At 39.7% G+C, this 22,980-nt stretch overlaps 1 protein-coding gene and 1 pseudogene across 4 annotated transcripts in view; both read right to left on the bottom strand.

Moving 5' to 3' along the window:
- Window positions 1-22,980, bottom strand: part of Rabgap1l (RAB GTPase activating protein 1 like) — a 615,176-nt gene that overhangs the window by 319,814 nt on the left and 272,382 nt on the right. The window lies entirely within an intron of this gene.
- LOC121455338 lies at window positions 14,005-14,396 on the bottom strand (annotated as a pseudogene).

Here is a 22,980-nt window from a genome sequence, read left to right as displayed (position 1 = left end):
AGGGGGACATAACCACAGACTCAGAGGAAATTCAGAGAGTCATTAGATCTTACTACAAAAGCCTGTAGGCCACAAAACTGGAAAATGTAAAAGAAATGGACGCTTTTTTAGATAAATACCATCTACCAAAACTAAATCAGGACCAGGTGAACAATCTAAACAGACCTGTTGGTCGCGAAGAATTAGAAGCTGTTATCAAAAACCTCCCAACCAAAAAAAGCCTAGGACCAGATGGTTTCAATGCAGAATTCTACCAGAACTTCCAAGAAGACCTAATACCTATACTCCTTAATGTATTCCACAAGATAGAAACAGAAGGGTCATTACCAAATTCCTTTTATGAAGCCACAATTACTCTGATACCAAAACCACTCAAAGACTCAACCAGGAAATAGAACTACAGGCCAATCTCACTCATGAATATCGACGCAAAAATCCTCAACAAAATACTGGCAAACCGAATCCAAGAACACATCCGAAAAATTATCCATTATGATCAAGTAGGCTTCATTCCTCAGATGCAGGGCTGGTTCAACATACGAAAATCTATCAATGTAATCCAGCATATAAATAAACTGAAAGAAAAAAACCATATGATCATTTCATTAGATGCTGAAAAAGCATTTGACAAAATTCAACATCCATTTATGTTAAAAGTCTTGGAGAGATTAGGGATACAAGGGTCATACCTAAATATAATAAAAGCTATATACAGCAAGCCGACAGCTAACATCAAATTAAACGGAGAGAAACTCAAAGCCATCCCACTTAACTCAGGAACACGGCAAGGCTGTTCACTCTCGCCATACCTCTTCAATATAGTGCTTGAAGTTCTAGCAATAGCAATAAGACAACATAATGGGATCAAGGGGATTCGAATTGGAAAGGAAGAAGTTAAACTTTCGTTATTTGCAGATGATATGATAGTGTACATAAGCGACCCCCAAAACTCCACCAAAGAACTTATACAGCTGATAAACAGCTTTAGTAATGTGGCAGGATACAAGATCAACTCCAAAAAATCAGTCGCCCTCTTATACACAAAGGATATGGAGGCAGAGAGGAGAATCAGAGAAGCTTCACCATTCACGATAGCCACAAACAGCATAAAATATCTTGGGGTAAATCTAACCAAGGAAGTGAAAGATCTATTTGACAAGAACTTTAAGGCATTGAAGAAAGAAATTGAAGAGGATACCAAAAAATGGATGGACCTCCCTTGCTCTTGGATTGGGAGGATCAACATAGTAAAAATGGCAATTCTACCAAAGGCAATTTATAGATTCAATGCAATCCCCATCAAGATCCCATCAAAATTCTTCACAGATCTGGAGAAGACAATAATCAACTTTATATGGAAAAACAAAAAACCCAGGATAGCCAAAACAATCCTATACAATAAAGGATCTTCTGGAGGCATTACCATCCCTTACTTCAAACTCTATTACAGAGCTACAGTAATGAAAACAGCGTGGTACTGGCATAAAAACAGAGAAGTCGACCAATGGAATCGTATAGAAGACCCGGATTTTATCCCACAAACCTATGAACACCTGATTTTCGATAAAGGAGCAAAAAGTATACAATGGAAGAAAGAAAGCATCTTCAACAAATGGTGCTGGCACAACTGGATGTCAACCTGTAGAAGAATGAAAATAGACCCACATCTTTCACCGTGCACAAAACTCAAGTCCAAATGGAATAAAGACCTCAATATCAGCCCGAACACACTGAAAAGGATAGAAGAGAAAGTGGGAAATACCCTACAACAGATGGGCACAGGAGATCGCTTCCTATGTATAACCCCAGAAGCACAGACATTAAGGGCAACATTGAATAAATGGGACCTACTTAAACTGAGAAGCTTCTGTAAACCAAAAGACATGGTCACTAAGACACAAAGGCAACCTAATGACTGGGAGAAGATCTTCACCAACCCCGCAACAGACAAAGGTCTGATCTCCAAAATATATAGAGAACTCAAGAAACTAGACTTTAAAATGCTAATTAACCCAATTAAAAAATGGGGCACTGAACTGAACAGAGAATTCTCAACAGAAGAAGTTCAAATGGCCAAAGACACTTAAGGTCATGCTCAACTTCCTTAGCAATCAGGGAAATGCAAATCAAAACAACTTTGAGATATCATCTTACACCTGTGAGAATGGCTAAAGTCAAAAACACCAAGGATAACCTTTGCTGGAGAGGCTGTGGAGGAACGGGTACCCTCATCCATTGCTGGTGGGAATGCAATCTTGTGCAACCACTGTGGAAGTCAGTGTTTTGGTTTCTCAGGAAATTCGGGATCAACTTACCCCTGGACCCAGCAATACCACTCTTGGGAATATACCCAAGAGATGCTCTATCAAATGACAAAAGCATTTGTTCAACTATGTTCATAGCAGTATTATTTGTAATAGCCAGAACCTGGAAACAACCTAGATGCCCTTCAATGGAAGAATGGATGAAGAAAGTATGGAATATATACACGCTAGAGTACTACGCTGCGGTAAAAAACAATGACTTCTCGAATTTTGCATGCAAATGGATGGAAATAGAAAACACTATCCTGAGTGAGGTGTCTCAGACCCAAAAAGATGAATATGGGATGTACTCACTCATAATTGGTTTCTAGCCATAAATAAGGACCACGGAGTCTACAATAGGGGAACCTAAAGAAGCTAAGTAAGAAGGTGAACCCAAGGAAAAACATATAGTTGTCCTCTTGGCTAAGGGAAGTAGACCAAATTTCCGGGGAGAAAATGGGATCTTGGGGGTGGGGTGGGATGGGGGTAAGGGGAGATGGGGAGAGAAAATGTAGAAAGGAAGGAGGGGGGACCTGGGGAAACAGGAGAATTGGGATGAAGGAAAGGTGGATATGGGAGCATGGAACCACTATTCTTAGTTAAGGGAGCCACTTTAGGGTGGGCAAGAGACTTTACCCTAGAGGGGCTCCCTAGTGCCCAAGATGAGGTTCCCAGTTAGTTCCTTGGGCAGCTGAGGATTGGGAACCTGAAATGACCCTATCCTAGAGCAATACTGACGAATATCTTGCATATCATCATAGAATCTTCATCTGGTGATGGATAGAGATAGAGACAGAGACCCACACAGGAGCACTGGACTGAGCTCTCAAGGTCCCAAGGAGGAGCAGAAGGAGGGAGAACATGAGCAAAGAAGTCGGGACCACGAGGCGTGCATCCACCCACTGAGACAGTGGAGCTGATCTAGGGGGAGCTCACCAAGGCCAGCTGGACTGTGACCGAAAAAGCATGGGATAAAACCGGACTCTCTGAACATGGCGAACAATGAGGGCTGATGAGAAGCCAAGGACAATTGCAGGGGGTTTTGATCCTACTTAATGTGCTGGCTTTGTGGGAGCCTAGCCAGTTTGGATGTTCACCTTCCTAGATATGGACGGAGGGGGGAGGACCTAGGACTTAACACAGGGCAGGGAACCCGGACTGCTCTTTGGACTGGAGAGGGAGGGGGAGAGGAGTGGGGGGAGGGGGAGAAGGGTGGGAGGAGGAGGAGAAGGGTGGGAGGAGGGGGAGAAGGGTGGGAGGAGGGGATGGGAAATGGGAGGCTGGGAGGAGGTGGAAACTTGTTTTTTGTTTATGTTTTTTTTCTTCTTTTCGCAATAAAAAAAAACATGATGGGGGCTCAGGTCTCTAAAGTAGAAGAAAAAAGTGCAAAAAGTGGGGTCACAGGAAGAAGGAGAACTGATGGTTTAATGTTTGAAATCATGCCACTAGTTGAAGACAGAACATACTTAAGAGACAAACATGCCTATCAACATGAAAGAAGTGAGACTTGTTTCTAGTTGATGATGACACTCCGTGCAACTCAATCTCAATCACCACATCTGCAAACCAGTCAAAAATAACCTACTAACTCTGACTAGTCTTTTTTAAAAGCACAATTAATAAAAGCTCAGAGAGAGAAATTGGGGTTCAACCTGAAGGTCTGAAAAGCACAGCAGCCAGCCACTGGTTCTTACCTCAACCTCAGTCTGAAATGGTGATCTTGCCTCCAAGAACCTCAAGATAAGACTGAGACTGAGAGCTGTTTCCTCCCATTTTATATTCCTCCCTAGGACTAGGATTAAAATTTTACACCACTGAAATTAAAGGAATACACCGCCCAGTTTCTATGGCAAACTAGTGTTCTGGCTACTGGGATTAAAGTTGTATGTTACCACTGCCTGGTCTATAAGACTGACCAGTAAGACTGTTTTACTCTCTGATCTTCAGGGAAACTTTATTTATTAAAATATAAATGAAATGCCACTACATTTTTTAAAGGGTTAGAAAGTATACATGCAAGCCAGGTGTGGTAGCACAAAACTTTAAATCCAGCACTCAAGAGACAGACAAAGCTCTGTGAGTTCAAGACCAAAGATACACAGAGAATTCCTGCTTCAAAAAAAAAAAAAATCAAAAAATGTGTACATGCTGCATTTAGTTCACATAATATTATAAAATGTAATGTTTAACTCTAAATGAAGAAATCTCATTTATACAGAAATGTAATTGTGAGTGAATTTTTTTTTTTAGGGTCTAGCAAGGTTTCCTTTATTTATCTGAATGTGATTTATACAGAGTTCACTATTAAAGTTACCGAATTACATATTCATTTTTGGGCACTTGTCTGAATGTATATTCAACTTCAATTTGTAAAGTTTAGGTTAAATAAATATACAAGAGAAAAATATGCATGTATACATATTTAAATGTTTGTTGAAACTGACTGAGAAATCATCTGATAGTTATTAATAACATTGCTGGGGTTATTTAAAAGATATGAGCAATAATGCAACTCTGAATTTATGAATGTTTTTTATTTGCTTTATCAATGACCCAGAAAACCCCATCAGGATATACCATGTCATGTACCAGGCAACTTCCTATTTGTTCTAACTGTTGGAAACCCTATTACGAAACAAAAACTAATCGTCTGAATTTTGGCCCTGGAAACTTCACTAAGCTATGTCCAAAAAAATGCTATTACAGTTTATTATTACCTCTAGTAATTAATACCAAAAAATAAACATGAAATGCTACCAACAAATTAAAAGAGGATTTTTATTTTCTCCTTTTAAAAAAATGTGTGACACTTCTTACTCTACAGCCCAGTAGATATTTAACTTTCACAAAAGATTATCTCTTTAATTTAGAGGATGAAATATTAACTTTAAACTTCTAGGAATGTACTCTGCCTGAAACTAAATTATTTTGAACAAATACAAGACTTAGTTTTAAAGAAGGGAACATGATATGGAAGCACAGTGTAACAAGGGAATATTTCTTCTAAAGAAACATATTATGACATATTTCACTGTAAAAGGAAAGCCCTGTTTTGTGAAGGTCCAGCAGAGCAAGCATTTAAGAGGCCCACTGCACATGCTAAGTGACCCAGGCAGAGCTGACTACTTTGAATTGACTCTAGCCTTATAGCCACCTGATCATAAGGAAGGATATTTAATCAAATCTGAACACATTGTAAGAGATGTTTTTAAATAGCTCCTTTAAAAGACGTGATGTAGTAATATGGGCGGCGGGGCTGCATTCCCAGCACCCTGGCTGCCTGGCTAGCTTATGCCCGAAATAACAACACACAAACTGTATTCATTTAAACACTGCTTGGCCCTTTAGCCCTAGCCCTTACTGGCTAATTCTGATATCCCGATCAACCCATCTCTAATAATCTGTGAGCACGGTCTTAGTGAGCACCGGTCTTACCGGGAAGATTCTAGCCTAAGTCCATCCTGGGTCGGAGCTTCATCGCGTGCATCTTCCCTGGAGCATGGCGTCTCTCTGAGGCGTCTGCTCCCGAGAGGAGAGCTGTCGAGTCTGACCTCACTTCCTCTTCCTCCCAGCGTTCTGTTCTGTTTACTCCTCCCACCTATCTTCTAACCAATGAGGGCCAAGCAGTTTCTTTTTATTTAACCAATGACCTTCCTCCATCAATGTGAACTTCAGGTTAGGTAGGTGCAACACTTAAGAAAATGAGAAGAGAGTGCCTGCCGGGAGCCCGGGCACCTTCAGCTTGTGCTGCAGGGTCTCCTGTGTTCTACTGGACCCCGCCCTGCCTGCCACGTTCTTCCTTTTATCCCCGGCTCATTGGGCTACCAGGCATCCCTGTTTAGGTGCTGAGGAGTTCCATCTGGACAGGTGAGTGTGTGCTATCCAGGGGCGGATTGTCCCGGAAGAGAGCACAAACCCCCCTCCCCCAGCTCCTGCTGCAGGGCTGTCTTTCTTACACACGACCCAGTCCCCCAGCCCCCCCCCCCCCCAAGCCTGCCCTGCTGTCTGCTAGGTCCTTTGCTCAAGAACAGATTGACCCTATCCTATAGCCATACTGACGAATATCTTTCATATCACCTTAGAACCTTCATCTGGCGATGGATCAAGATAGAGACAGAGACCCAAACTGGAGCACCGGATTGAGCTCTTAAGGTCCAAATGAGGAGCAGAAGGAGGGAGAACATAAGCAAGGAAGTCAGGACCACGTGGGGTGTACCCACCCACTGCGACAGTGGAACTGATCTATTGGGAGCTCACCAAGGCCAGCGGGACTGGGACTGAATAAGCATGGGATGAAACCGGACTTTCTGAACGTGGTGGACAATGAAGGCTGATGAGAAGCCAAGGACAACGGCACTAGGCTTCGATCCTAATACATGAGTTGGCTTTGTGGGAGCCTAGCCTGTTTGGATGCTCACCCTCCTGGACCTGGATAGAAGTGGGAGGACCTTGGACTTCCCGCAGGGCAAGTCTTGAGAGGGAGGGGAAAAGGAGTTGGGGGAGGGGGAGAGGAGAGGGAGAAGGGGAGGGAGTGGGGGGAGGGGCGATGTGTGGGAGGAGAGGGAGGGAAATGGGAAATGGGGAGGAGGCGGAAATTTTTTTCAACAACTAAAAAAAATAAAAGAGAAGAAAACTGAATGGTATTTCTTTTTTAAAAAAAGGAAAAGAAAGAAAAGAAACAGAAAATGATAGAAAGTACAAATTTAACGTATAAACTTTTTTGCAAACTAGTTTTGAAAGTACAGTCATAAAAATGAAACTCTAAAATCTACTGACTATGACTGAGCCTTTCCCCTTGGAGGCTGGAGCAGGAGCAACAGAAAGAGCACTGATGCTATGTTGTGAGTGGCAGGCTGCTACTGATCACATAGAAGATGAACATAGCTGTTAATTCCTTTGCATCCTACACTGTTGAGCTCTGCATGCAAACTCACAAGAAATATGGTACGAAAAATTATTTTTCTGAACCATTTCAGGCTTCAGGGTAATAATATCAGCTTCAAAAAGGGGGTTAGGTCCTGAGTTCCTTGCTCCTGCTCTCTCTCCTGCTCCTGATTTGGACCTTGAGATTTCTGTTCGGTGCTCCAATGTGGGTCTCTGTCTCTGTCTCCTTTCATCACCTGATGAAGGTTAATATTCAGGAGGATGCCTATATGTTTTTCTTTGGGTTCTCCTTATTTAGCTTCTCTAGGATCACTAATTATAGGCTCAATGTCCTTTGTTTATGGCTAGAAACCAAATATGAGTGAGTACATCCCATATTCCTCTTTTTTGGGTCTGGCTTATCTCACTAAGGAGAGTGTTTTCTATTTCCATCCATTTGCATGCAACTCAGGACCGTGAGGGGTGCACCCACACACTGAGACAATGGGGATGTTCTATCGGGAACCCACTAAGGCCAGCTGGCCTGGGTCTGAAAAAGCCTGGGATAAAACCGGACTCGCTGAACATAGCGAACAATGAGGACTACTGAGATCTCAAGAACAATGGCAATGGGTTTTTGGTCCTACAGCACGTACTGGCTTTGTGGGAGCCTAGGCAGTTTGGATGCTCACCTTACTAGACCTGGATGGAGGTGGGTGGTCCTTGGACTTCCCACAGGGCAGGGAACCCTGATTGCTCTTTGGGCTGACGAGGGAGGGGGACTTGATTGGGGGAGGGGGAGGGAAATGGGAGGCGGTGGCGGTGAAGAGACAGAAATCTTTAATAAATAAATAAATTTAAAAAAGGGGGGGTTAGGAAGCAATCCCTCCTCTTTGCTGGCATTAATACCTCACTGTTAATGTAATATTTTTTATCACAAATTCTCAAACTTTGGATGCTTTTATTTTCATTCCACTGTGTATAATTTGCTCAATTTTCCCTTTTCTTAAAAATAAAAAACAAGAACAAAACCCAGAAGACCCCCTCTGCTGTACTTCTGTTAATTTCCATTTCAACACTAATGTGGTCAGAGAACATGGCTCTGGATGGCTCCAAGTCTTTAAAATCTTTAGAATTTGTTTCATAGACAGGCCCTACTATGATAATTGTTCTTTGTGTAATCTTATACAGAATGCTTCATATGTGTTAACTAAAGCATACAGGCTGATTGTACTATTTAGATCTTTCATGTCTTTACTGATTTTCTGCCTAGGAAGTTCTATCAGTTGCTAAGATGGGAATCTACAATGTATTTTCATTTTGACATAACCTCTATCATGGTCACATTAGATCTACTTTGTTCTTTGTTCTCTGAACATTCAGTACTAAATTAAGAGCCTGGATTCTGTGCATAGAATAGCAATTACTGGCTGAGTGGTGTTCAGACCTGGTACTGTCATTCTTCATTCTTTAGAAGCATGACCACTGGAATGGGGATATTCTAGTACTGATAGGTCGATTTTCATAGCATGTATATTGGTCTGAAGTTATTGACAGGTACTCATTCATGATTTGGGACATTGGGGAAAGAACATTTTTTTCCTTTCTTTAAAATTAACATTTTAGTTCTCAGTTCTCCCTTTGACTTTTCCTTAGAAAAATCTGTAGGAGAGACCATAATACACTGTCCAGATGTATAGAAACAGAGGAACAGTTTTTATATTTTCGGTTGTGAGTCTAGTCGTCAATAGTTGAACTGTTTCTCCAGACTAGAGGAACAGGTTTTAACTAGTGTTACCATTACAATCATTTAAATGTCAATTATCCTAGTAGAAATATAGCTGCTCTAAGACTAGGAAGGCAACTCTAGGCATAAAGTATTTGCTGTGCAAGCAGGAGGACTTAAATTTGTATCCTTTACCCCCCATAAAAGTTAGGAATTGTACCACATGCATATAATCCTTGCACTGAGTAACGAAAGTATGACCCATGAAGCTCCAAGTCAACTAGCTTTGTTCAGTCAGTGAACTCTAGGTTCAGAGTAAGACAAAGACTCAAAAAATGAGTAGAACAATTAAAGATATCACCCAGTCTTAACTACTAATCTCCAGATGTATATGTGTGTATCCACATGAAAATATGTACACTAAGATAGTTCTAAAAGTTGAAATTTTGTAATTTGATGAAAATTTTAACTACCAGGCAGTCAATGCAGTCTAAAAGTGCCAGTGTAAGATGCATAAAGAAATCACTGAATAAAGAACAAATACAAATCAAAATTGTCAAGAAATAGGTATTTCACAGTTCTGACTTTGGACTTCAGATGTAGAGCTATGTAGAGATAGACATAAGTAGATGAATATCTTAGAAATGAAGAGAGTAGTGGACTGGAAGATTATAAACTACAGAAGAAAATAGTGTTGGGGGGCAGCGGAGTACTGAAAAAAACTGCTGGAAAGGGAAGGCATTTTGGGGTCAAGTAAAAACCTGGAGCAAGGGAATCTCCCAGGAATCTACAAGGATGACTCCAGCTAAGGCACCTAGCAATAGTGGACACATAGCCTGAACTGTACATCTCCTGCGACCGAATTGGTGCATAGATCAATTGTTATCATAGAGGTATCATTCAGCAACTAATAGAAACAGATGCGGAGTCATAGTAAACATTAGGCAGAGCTCAGGAAATGCTGCAAAAGAGAGGGAGAAAGGACTGTATGTGCTAGGGGGTTAAGAACAACAAAAGAAAATTCACAAAACCAACTAATCTGAATTCACAGGGGCTCACAGGGACTGAACAGACAACCATGGTACCTGCAATGGGACTGACCTAGGCCCACTGCATGTATGTTACAGTTAAGTAGCTTAGTTTTCTGGTGGGACTCCAAATAGTGGGAATAGGGGCTGAATCTGACTCTTTTACTGGCTTTTGGGAGCCTATTCCTCATACTAGGTCACCTTACCCAGCTTTAATAAGTGGGGGGAGGGTGCTAAGTATTACTACAAGTTGATATGCTTTGTTTTACTGATACTCCTGGCAGACTTGCCTTTTCCTGAACAGAAATGAAGGAGTGGATTGGGTGGATGGGAACAGAAGGAGAGGGATACAGTTGGGGCAGAGACTAGGAGAGGAGGATGGAGGGGAAACTGCAGCTAGGGTGTAAAATAAATAAATTTATGATAGTATTGACAAAAAGTCTCCCCAATAATTATATTTAAATTAAATATGTAATTTCAAATTATAATTAAACTAAGGGGAAAAGTTGAAGAAAGGATTATAAACTAAAATTGAACCTGATTTCCAGATACTTGTAATCTTCAGGGTTTCAGACTAGAATAACTCTCAATTATTTAAAGGTAAAGCTAATCCACTTATACTATTTATAGGGAAAGCCTAGGCTTCTAGAATTATTCTTAGTTTGAAGGATTCAGAAACGAGTTGGCCTGGCTTTTCAAGTTTTAGTTCTTCAATTTGTTTCAGTCCTTGAGATTTCAAGAGTTATTACCAACAGCTCTAGGTTCATTTCGGCACACCTCTACACTGTAGCCTGGGGTGGAAATCAACCTCTTACAGATTCAAAGTAGCCTTTATTAATCGGAATTGTTTATACACTTATGCAGAACTACATCTCAATATTGAAAATCCAGCTGCCTTCTTCAATGTTTTTATATTCTATCTTTCAAGTTCTCACAGAAACCACACTTCTTATCCTTCATAAGCTAAGGAAATTGTGGGATTTTCTTTCCTATAATTTTTATTATTAGGAAAATAGGAACAGTCAAAATAATAGTCCACATTGCAGAGGTAAGCCTGTTTCTTCTATTTCATTTCAATAATTACTTAGTACACTGAAGCTGTCTTTCCCCCATTAAGAGCAAGATCACAATTTGAAAGCTACCAGAATAAGCTCTCCACAGAGCAGTCTTCAGTTTTACTATTGTGCTGGAGTTGACGATAACACAGATTGTAACATATAATCTTGTTCTCAGGATTCCGCTTACATGTTCACACTCAAGGACAGAGCTTCAGCTCTATGGAAGACGACAGCACATACCTGTATGCCTACCTATACAGATATCAGATGGTGGATTATTAAATCTCATGGGGTAAGCATAGTAGTAAGAAATTTGGAGTTGTGAGATTTTCTTTTCAACTTAAGTAATAATCATAGTCTTAAACTATTTGAAAAACGCTTCGTGGCACCTCTACCTAAGACTGGAATTTATAGTTAGAGATTCAGGTATAGATGCAATGTCACTAGAATTTACACACCTAAAATAGCACCAAGTGAACACCGAAAGTAAACTGTAAAAATCTGCAAAGTGGCAAGGAAAGAGGATCTCAAGTTTCTGCATCGTAACACCTTCCAACCAAATGCATCAGTTAAGCAAAATATGCAGGACCTAGCCAAGGGCTGGGACACTGGAAAATAGCTGGCATATATAAGCCCTCTGCAAATTAAGATGGAAATAAAAAGTAGATTTCAGAATCACATTAGAAATGGATGTTTTACTATTCTAGAAAGCACAGAATAATTTCATCTGCAAACTTCCATAGGGAAATCACATTGATTATTTTATTTATCTCCAGACTAAAAAGTAAATATGAGAAAGCCATATACAAACAAATAAAGAATTTTCTTGATTTTCTATAATCAAAAGTAAGGACTTTTAAAGAAGGGCAACAGTATACTTGCTGTTAAAGTACTCTCTATCTAATTGTATTTTTAAAAGAATTAATAAAGAAGGTAAACTAATGATATAATGAATTCAGAAAAATATCTTGAATTATTTCATTTCAATCTGTAGATCATTCTTTGACTTAAATACTTTCAATCTGAAAGTTTTACATAAAAATTCAACTGTAAACTTATGAGATACTTACCTAAAAACAGATCCACAGAAATTGCGTCTAAACAATAACCTCCCACCCAGAGGAGTGCACACGAAACCAGCATGCACAGTGATGTATTTAACAGGCATTTAGCTTCCTGTTAAGTTGGGGAATGAGAGGCACACTTGTACATTTAAGGTTCATGAAAAAAATGAGAACAAGATGTGTAAGAGATCAGAACACAGAATCCAGTGTTAAATCTTAGTTGTTAACAGGACGCCATAGAGATCATTATATACCTAGCTATATCTTACAATCACCCATGACCAAGAAACAATCAAATTAACTGTATTACTTCCCAAATATAAAAGCCATACACTAACATATGAGGTCAGCTTACATATTAATACTAAGACATATAAAAACTTAATGAAGAAATTCTTCATCCCTAAAAAAATTCTAGAAATTAGATTTAATTGACATTGTCACAAAGTTAGTCAAGATATCTGCTGTAAGAAATACTTGAGGACTACAGAGATGGCTCAGAGGTTAAGAGTACTACTGGCTGTTCTTCCAGAGGTCCTCAGTTCAATTCCCAGGAACCACATGGTGGCTCACAACCATCTATAGAGATCTGGTGCTTTCTCTTGGTGTGCAGGCAGAATACCATATACATAGTAAATAAATAAATCTTTATAAAAAAGAAATACTTGTTTTTTTCACTCCATTGGCTAGCCTAATAATAATAAATGTTGGTATTCACTAAGTGCCTGCTTGCTAACAGGAAAAAGAGATAGCTACTATTGTCTCCCACTTTTCAGACACAAAGCAATATCACTTCTAACAAAATGAGTCATGAAGTTTGGATCTGGTTTTAAATCAATATACCAAAACTTAATTGTAAAATAGGCACTTAAGAAAACCCTGTGATAATACATTTTTATTATCAACTTGATTGAATTAGAAGCAAGAATGCCTTAGGCTTATTGAGGCTGTCTGGTGAGATCCTTTAGATATGCATGTGAAGATGTTTCCAGAGAGGATAAATTGAAGAAGGAAATCTACCATGAAGTGGGCAGCAGCATCCCATGGACTGGGAATACAGAATGACTAGAAAAAAGAAAGGCAGCCAAGACCCAGCATTCACTAGGACTCCTAATCTACCTGATGAAAGCAACCAGTCTCACACTAAAACACAATTATGTCCTCCTCCATGATGCAACGCACCTTTTGAACTGTGAGGCACAAAAAAAAAAAAAGTCACTACTCCCTTAGGCTACTTTCTGTCAGATATTTCATCACTAGGTAAGAAAAGCAATCCTCAGAATGCTTTTTTTTTTTTTTTTTTTTTTTTTTTTTTTTTTTTTAAGAAGTGAAATCACAGCTTGGATGCTGTGAGACAATAGTTCGTCAGTTAAAAAAACGCTGATTGGCCAGTAGCCAGGCTGGAAGTATAGGTGGAACAAACAGATAGGAAGTAGAGGCAGGACATGAGAACAGGAGAATTCTGAAAAGAAGAAAGCTTTGCCTGCAGTTCTGACCCAGCCAAAGAGCAAGCAAGATGTAAATGCCTCACCAAAAAAGGTACAAAGACACGCAACTAACATAGACAAGAATAATGGGCTAATATAAGTTATAAGAGTTAATAAGAAGCCTAAGCTAATTAGTTTATAGTTAATGTAGACCTCTGTGTGATTTCTTTGGGACTTAACGACTGTGGGAACTGGGCAGGACAGAAAACTCAGTTGCCAAAGGGTTCACAGTGTAAAGGGCTTATTGGGCAAACATAAGGACCTGAGTTAGGTTAGGACATCCAGCACCTCGGAAAAAAGACTGTCTATACTTCAGAGAAGGGTTCCAGAGGACCTGAGCTAGATCGATCTGAAAGCCTCTTCCCTAGGGACCAGTGTTCATAATACCAGAAGGCACTACCTGCAAGAATCCAAAGGAGGGAATCAATCAATAATCCTACACAGCTATGTCACCTGGGAAGAACAACAAAAACTAGCATGACATGATAATTCCAAGGGCAGAGTTGGGGAATGCATAATTCTTCCTCATCCTCTTCCTCCTCCTCCTCCTCCTCTTTTTCTTCTTCTCCTCCTCCTCCTCCTGTTTGGCCACCTTGGGAGTTTGACCTCTTACTTTTCCAGTACAAGCCAGGGAACCATGAACTTTACCTCCCAGCATGCGGCCAGCTACTTCCAAAGGGGTCAGAGCTTCCACACCACACTGGCCTAGGGTGGCCTCATCCTCCAGCAGCGAGCCAGAAACATGACTTGGTCCTCCAGGGCAATGCCTTCCAGTGAGGTCACATGAGCTTTGATCTGGGCGACCATTTCTTGGCCAGTCACCTCAAGGGTGTGTAATTCCTGGGCGCATATAAAGAGCTGCATGTTGGCAACTAACCTGCAGATGCCAAAGCTGCTGACACGAAGATCCAGGATAGTGTTTTCTAATTCCATACATTTGCATGCAAAATTCAAGATGCCATTGTTTTTTACCGCTGAGTAGTACTCTAATGTGTAGATATGCCACAATTTCTTTATCCATTCTTCAGTTGAGCGGCATCTAAGTTGTTTCCAGGTTCTGGCTATTACAAATAATGCTGCTATAAAAATAGTTGAAGAAATGCTTCTATAGTATGATTGAGCATCTTTTGTGTATATTCCCAAGAGTGGTATTGCTGGATCCTGAGGTAGATTGATTCCCAGATTTCTGAGTAACCGCCACACTGATTTCCAAAATGTTTGCACAAGTTTGCTTTCCCACCAGCAATGTGTGAGTGTTCCCCTTGTTCCACATCTTCTCCAGCATAAGCTATCATTAGTGTTTTTGATCTTAGCCATTCTGACAGGTGTAAGATGATATCTCAGAGTTGTTTTGATTTGCATATCCCTGAGGGCTAAAGATGTTGAACATTTCCTTTAGTATCTTTTGGCCATTTGAGATTCTTCTGTTGAGAATTCTCTATTTAGTTCTGTAATTCATTTTTAGTTGGGTTATTTATAATTTTAATATCTACTTTTTTGAGTTCTCTATATATTTGGAAATCAGTCTGTTGTCTGATATGCGATTGGTGAAGATCTTTTCCCACTCAGTAGGTTGTCATTTTGTCTTATTGACTGTGTCCTTTGCTTTACAGAAGCTTCTCAGTTTCATGAGCTGCCAAAGTCCAGTTGAAGAGTAGGAAGAATGAGAATATGAGCAAAGAGGTCAAGAGCATGATGGGCTCACTCACTGAAACAGTCTACTTGAGCTAATGGGAGCTCACCAAAACCAGCCGGACTGGGAAGGAACAAGCATAGGACCAAACTAGTCCCTCTGAATGTGGATGACAGTTGCAGGGCTGGGACAGACTGAGGGGCCACTGACAGTGGCACCAGGATTTACGCTTACTGAATGTACTGTGGTTTTTTGGAACCTATTCTCTTTGGATGTATACCTTGTTCAGACTAGATATAGTAGGGAGGGTCTTGAACCTTCCACAAAGCAATGTGCCTTACCCTCTCTGAGGATTGGAGAGGGGTTGGGGTGGGAGGGTGTGCGAAGGGAATGGTAGAAGGGAAAGGAGGGAACTTGGATTGGTATTTTTTTAAAATCTAATAAACAAACAAAAATAAAATTCCTTTTAATTAAAACATTCCACTTTGGTGCTAAAATGTTACATGAAATTGAATCAGCCTGTGTGTAGAAAAGACACAACATTCCAAGTATAATAAAATCACTAGTATGCATTAAATATTAACATCACCAAGGTTAGTCATTTTATATGTACTATGACACTTAGATTTCAAAAAATTTTTTGAAATCCAATGGAGTCTAGAAAGCAATTAAGTAATTTCTACAAAATTCTATATGCAGCATCATAAATGGTGAGAATTAAAACTCAAGGTTAAGAGCTACAAACCCTGTTGTCTGCAATGGTGACTTGGCTATATGATTTGCTGATAGAATAATGGCACAAATGTAGCAGTAACCAACCACTATCTGACTGGATTGAAGACCCACTCTACTATATGGAACTTTTGCCTGACTCTGCTCTAGTGCCCAAGAACCTGAGACTGGAAAGGACATGAACCTTGGAGAAACTAAATACTACTGTTCTGTCAAAGGAATATAGTAATAAAATGACTCAATGACATTCTGTTATACCCATACATCAGTCCTTCACTCAGTCATCATCAGAGAAACTTCCTCTTTCAATATGTGGGGGCAAACACAGAGACCCACAACTGTGTTTAGACAATCTTTAGATAGAGCAAGACTTTGGAACATTCAGTCCTAAATGGATGTCATCATCAAATCTCTTAATGTCCAGGGTGCTATTCACAAGAGGAAGCAGAACCAGAGGAGATAAATGACACCAAAGAAACAGTGATGTACTAACACAAAGGGCCTGAAGCACATATGAACTCAAAAGAGACTGTGACAGCATACACAGAACCTTCATTGGTTCAAGCCAGATGGGGTCCCAGCACTGTCAGTGAGAAGCAGACACAAGTTCCCACCCCTAACTAAAAAATTATCTCCAATTGACACCCACTTGCAAATGAAAAATTAGTTTTCTCCTATGATGTTTCACTGGGTATATTAACCACTGTTAAAGATAGGCTCCAGGCCCAGCAGTAGAAGGTCAACACAAAATGAACTCAATAATACTTTTGTAGAATTTTTTGTCTCATAACGCTTGGTTTGAACAATTTTTGTCTTACTGGCCTTTTGCTTGTATATTATAGTTTGCAATTTTGTGTTTTCCTGGAATGCGAGTGTGTATGTGAGTGTGCACATGCTTATATGTGTTTCTTGTGCTTTCTAAATTTTTTTGTTCTGGTTATTTTTGTTTGTTTCCTAGAGAGAGAGAGAGAAATCATGGAGTTAGGTGAGCTTAAAGAATCTAGGAGTAGTTGGGGAAAGAAAAACAGTGATCAGAATATATTGTATGAACAAATTCATTTTAAATAAAAGCAAAAATAACTATTTAAAAATTCAGGTTTACCTACAGCTGAATTATTAATCACTAGATTTGACTCTTGATTAAGCCCAACTATGCAGAATTTTTCCAAAGAAAGGTTAGGATAGTAGAATTAATATATAATTATCTCATTTGAAACACATTAGTCTTAAAAACTATCTTGTAAGAAGAAATTCTATTATTCTGATTTATACACGTAGACAAAATATTAAAAACTTAAATGACTTGTATCCTGCCACATTACTAAAGCTGTTTATCAGCTGTAGGAGTTCTTTGGTGGAGTTTTTGGGGTCGCTTATGTACACTATCATATCATCTGCAAATAACGAAAGTTTAACTTCTTCCTTTCCAATTCAAATCCCCTTGATTCCATTATGTTGTCTTATTGCTATTGCTAGAACTTCAAGCACTATATTGAAGAGGTATGGGGAGAGTGGACAGCCTTGTCGTGTTCCTGAGTTAAGTGGGATGGCTTTGAGTTTCTCTCCGTTTAATTTGATGTTAGCTGTCGGCTTGCTGTATATAGCTTTTATTATATTTAGGTATGACCCTTGTATCCCTAATCTCTCCAAGACTTTTAACATAAATGGATGTTGAATTTTGTCAAATGCTTTTTCAGCATCTAATGAAATGATCATATGGTTTTTTTCTTTCAGTTTATTTATATGCTGGATTACATTGATAGATTTTCGTATGTTGAACCAGCCCTGCATCTCAGGAATGAAGCCTACTTGATCATAATGGATAATTTTTCGGATGTGTTCTTGGATTCGATTTGCCAGTATTTTGTTGAGGATTTTTGCGTCGATATTCATGAGTGAGATTGGCCTGTAGTTCTCTTTCCTGGTTGAGTCTTTGAGTGGTTTTGGTATCAGAGTAATTGTGGCTTCATAAAAGGAGTTTGGTAATGACCCTTCTGCTTCTATCTTGTGGAATACATTAAGGAGTATAGGTATTAGATCTTCTTGGAAGATCTGGTAGAATTCCACATTGAAACCATCTGGTCCTGGGCTTTTTTTGGTAGGGAGGTTTTTGATAACCTCTTCTAATTCTTCGCGACTAACAGGTCTATTTAGATTGTTCACCAGGTCCTGATTTAACTTTGGTATATGATATTTATCTAAAAAAGTATCCATTTCCTTTACATTTTCCAATTTTGTGGCATATAGGCTTTTGTAGTAAGATCTAATGATTCTCTGAATTTCCTCTGTGTCTGTGGTTATGTCCCCCTTTTCATTTCTGATCTTATTAATTTGCAAATTCTCTCTCTGCCGTTTGATTAGCTTGGATAGTGGTTTGTCAATCTTGTTGATTTTCTCCAGGAACCAGCTTTTTGTTTCATTGATTTTTTGTATTGTTTTCTGTGTTTCTATTTTGTTGATTTCAGCCCTCATTTTGATTATTTCCAGTCTTCTACTCCTCCTAGGTGAGTCTGCTTCTTTTTTTTCTAGAGCTTTCAGGTGGGCTGTTAAGTCTCCAATGTGAGCTTTCTCTGTTTTCTTTAAGTGGGCACTTAGTGCTATGAACTTTCCTCTTAGGACTGCTTTCATAGTGTCCCATAAGTTTGAGTATGTTGTTTCTTTATTTTCATTGAATTCCAGGAAGACTTTAATTTCTTTCTTTATTTCTTCCTTAATCCAGCTATGGTTCAATAGTTGACTGTTCAGTTTCCATGACTTTGTATGCTTTCTGGGGGTAGCATTATTGTTGAATTCTAACTTTAATCCATGGTGATCTGATAAGACACAGGTGGTTACTAATATTTTTTTGTAACTGTGGATGTTTGCTTTGTTACCGACTATGTGGTCGATTTTCGAGAAGGTTCCATGAGCTGCAGAGAAGAAGGTATATTCTTTCCTATTTGGATGGAATGTTCTATAGATGTCTGTTAAGTCCATTTGATTCATTACCTCCACTAATTCTCCAAAAAATCAGTCGCCCTCTTATACACAAAGGATATGGAAGCAGAGAGGGAAATCAGAGAAGCTTCACCATTCACAATAGCCAAAAACAGCATAAAATATCTTGGGGTACATCTAACCTAGGAAGTGAAAGATCTATTTGACAAGAACTTTAAGGCATTGAAGAAAGAAATTGAAGAGGATACCAAAAAATGGATGGACCTCCCTTGCTCTTGGATTGGGAGGATCAACATAGTAAAAATGGCAATTCTACCAAAGGCTATTTATAGATTCAATGCAATCCCCATCAAGATCCCATCAAAATTCTTCACAGATCTGGAGAGGACAATAATCAACTTTATATGGAAAAACAAAAAACCCAGGATAGCCAAAACAATCCTATACAATAAAGGATCTTCTGGAGGCATTACCATCCCTGACTTCAAACTCTATTACAGAGCTACAGTAATGAAAACAGTGTGGTACTGGCATAAAAACAGAGAAGTCGACCAATGGAATCGTATAGAAGACCCGGATTTTATCCCACAAACCTATGAACACCTGATTTTCAATAAAGGAGCTAAAAGTATAAAATGGAAGAAAGAAAGCATCTTCAACAAATGGTGCTGGCACAACTGGATGTCATCTTGTAGAAGAATGAAAATAGACCCTTATCTATCACCGTGCACAAAACTCAAGTCCAAATGGATTAAAGACCTCAATATCAGCCCGAACACACTGAACCTGATAGAAGAGAAAGTGGGAAGTACCCTACAGGAGCTGGGCACAGGAGATCGCTTCCTATGTATAACCCCAGAAGCACAGACATTAAGGGCAACATTGAATAAATGGGACCTACTTAAACTGAGAAGCTTCTGTAAAGCAAAGGACATAGTCAATAAGACACAAAGGCAACCTACTGATTGGGAGAAGATCTTCACCAACCCCACAACAGACAAAGGTCTGATCTCCAAAATATATAAAGAACTCAAGAAACTAGACTTTAAAATGCTAATTAACCCAATTAAAAAATGGGGCACTGAACTGAACAGAGAATTCTCAGCAGAGGAAGTTCAAATGGCCAAAAGACACTTAATGTCGTGCTCAACTTCCTTAGCAATCAGGGAAATGCAAATCAAAACAACTTTGAGATATCATCTTACACCTGTCAGAATGGCTAAAGTCAAAAACACCAAGGATAACCTTTGCTGGAGAGGCTGTGGAGGAACGGGTACCCTCATCCATTGCTGGTGGGAATGCCATCTTGTGCAACCACTGTGGAAGTCAGTGTTTCGGTTTCTCAGGAAATTCGGGATCAACTTACCCCTGGACCCAGCAATACCACTCCTGGGAATATACCCAAGAGATGCTCTATCATATGACAAAAGCATTTGTTCAACTATGTTCATAGCAGTATTATTTGTAATAGCCAGAACCTGGAAACAACCTAGATGCCCTTCAATGGAAGAATGGATGAAGAAAGTATGGAATATATACACGCTAGAGTACTACGCTGCGGTAAAAAACAATGACTTCTCGAATTTTGCATGCAAATGGATGGAAATAGAAAACACTATCCTGAGTGAGGTGTCCCAGACCCAAAAAGATGAACTTGGGATGTACTCGCTCATAATTGGTTTCTAGCCATAAATTAGGGCCACGGAGTCTACAATAGGTGAACCTAAAGAAGCTAAGTAAGAAGGTGAACCCATGGAAAAACATATAGTTATCCTCTTGGCTAAGGGAAGTAGACCCAATCGCCGGGGAGAAAATTAGGATCTTGGGGGTGGGGTGGGATGGGGGTAAGGGGAGATGGGGAGAGAAAAGGTAGAAGGGAAGGAGGGGGGATTTAGGGAATCAGGAGAATTGGGATAAAGGAAAGGTGGATAGGGGAGCACGGAACCACAATTCTTAGTTAAGGGAACCACTTTAGGGTGAGCAAGAGATTTGACCCTAGAGGGGCTCCCAAGTGCCCAACATGAGGTTCCCAGTTAGTTCCTTGGGTAGCTGAGGATTGGGAACCTGAAATGACCCTATCCGAGAGCAATACTGACGAATATCTTGCATATCATCATAGAACCTTCATCTGGTGATGGATGGAGACAGAGACAGAGACCCACACTCGAGCACTGGACTGAGCTCCCAAGGTCCCAATGAGGAGCAGAAGGAGGGAGAACATGAGCAAAGAAGTCGGGACCACGAGGCGTGCACCCACCCACTGAGACAGTGGAGCTGATCTACTGGGAGCTCACCAAGGCCAGCTGGACTGTGACCGAAAAAGCATGGGATAAAACCGGACTCTCTGAACATGGCCAACAATGAGGGCTAATGAGACGCCAAGGACAATGGCACGGGGTTTTGATCCTACTTAATGTGCTGGCTTTGTGGAAGCCTAGCCAGTTTGGATGTTCACCTTCCTAGATATGGACGGAGGGGGGAGGACCTAGGACTTACCACAGGGCAGGGAACCTGGACTGCTGTGTGGACTGGAGAGGGAGGGGGAGAGGAGTGGGGGGAGGGGTAGAAGGGTGGGAGGAGGGGGAGAAGGGTGGTAGGAGGGGGAGGGAAATGGGAGGCTGGGAGGAGGTGGAAACTTGTTTTTTGTTTATGTTTTTTTTCTTCTTTTCTTAATAAAAAAATTATTAAAAAAAAATAAAAAAAAAAACTTAAATGACTATTCATGATCACAAAATGGACCAAGATTCAACCCATCTCCAAAGCCCAGTCTCTCAATGACTGCACCAATGTAATCAGCTTTTATATAACAATTTTAGTCTCTTGAAATTTACTAAAAATATGAACCTTGGCCTAGTCCAACATTAAAAAATGAGTTTACAAACTTTAACCATTATCAACACCTGTGTATTAATATATATGTGTACCATAATATAATTTCTGGCTATTTGGCATTTGAACAAAATTATTTTTAAATTGTACCCTAATTTTTCATGTGTCAGAGGCAAAAATATTACTATCTTCCTATAAATATGACCATTTTCCTCTGAAGAGTTCAAAGAAGTTCTTCAGTAAAAAACATAATAATTTTATAATGTAGAGTGAAATATCATTACACCCACTTTGTAAGTAAGAACACCAACTAAGTCACAGAAAAATTAAATGTCAAGATGAAATTCAAAGAGTAAATGGTATCACTAGGAGTAGAATACAAATGTCTCTGGATGAGTGGTGTGTCCATAGGCTACACTTAAAGTGTAAGTTCAATTCAGTACACATTTATGGAACAAAAACTATATAGGATATAGGGCAGCTGTTAAATTAAAATTTCATTGTTACATATTTATTTTTCAGGACTCATTTATGCTTATTTTATGTGTATATTTGTCTGCATGTACCACATCTATGACTGAGGTCTTCAGGAAGTAAAAGATAGCACCAGATTCCCTGGAACTAGAGTTCCAGATTGTTGAGAGTCCCATGTAGGTGGTGGGAAACCAATCTGTGTCTTCTGCAAGAGCAGTAAGTGATTTTAGCTTTCCTGTCATCTCACTAGGCTCATGTGTTTAACTAGTTCTTAATGTGGCAGAATGAGAAAGGGTAGAAGCATAAGTAATCATAAGAAAGAATGATGTTAGCTAGTATTGTGGAAAAGTTACAAATAATTTTGCACAGAAAAATTACTTCAGGTTGAAAATCCTTTAGAAACTCACATTTGACTCGCATTAAGATCAGATATAATGTTCATAAAAGAAGTGTGAATTCCAACTGGGCAGTGGTGGCACAGGCTTTTAATCCCCAGTACGCTGGAGGCGGCAGATGGAGCTCTGTGAGTTTGAAGACAGTCTGATCTACAGAGTGAGTTCCAGGAGAGCCAGGACTGTTTCACAGAGAAACCCTGTCTCAGCTCTCCACCCCCGAAAAAATAGAAGAGCCAACACAAACAAATAACTGGTTTTCTTAAAGATAATACAGAAATCACTCCATTATGCATACATGAGGAGGGGGCAGTAAGGGAAAAACTGGAGTCTGGCTCAGTGTAGATGGCAGAGAGTATCTAGACAATTTAAGAAATATGGAGTTTTCTTTAAACTAAAGAAATCAAGAAAATTACACAACACAATATGCACTTCAAAGAGACTGTTCTAG

This window comes from Microtus oregoni, unplaced genomic scaffold (genome assembly GCF_018167655.1).
Source record: "Microtus oregoni isolate MIOR12 unplaced genomic scaffold, Mior012 000013F_ref0000133, whole genome shotgun sequence".
In the NCBI taxonomy this organism is placed as follows: Eukaryota; Metazoa; Chordata; class Mammalia; order Rodentia; family Cricetidae; genus Microtus; species Microtus oregoni.
The sequence above is the reverse complement of the archived record's forward strand: the minus strand, read 5'-3'. Positions and strand labels throughout refer to the sequence as shown.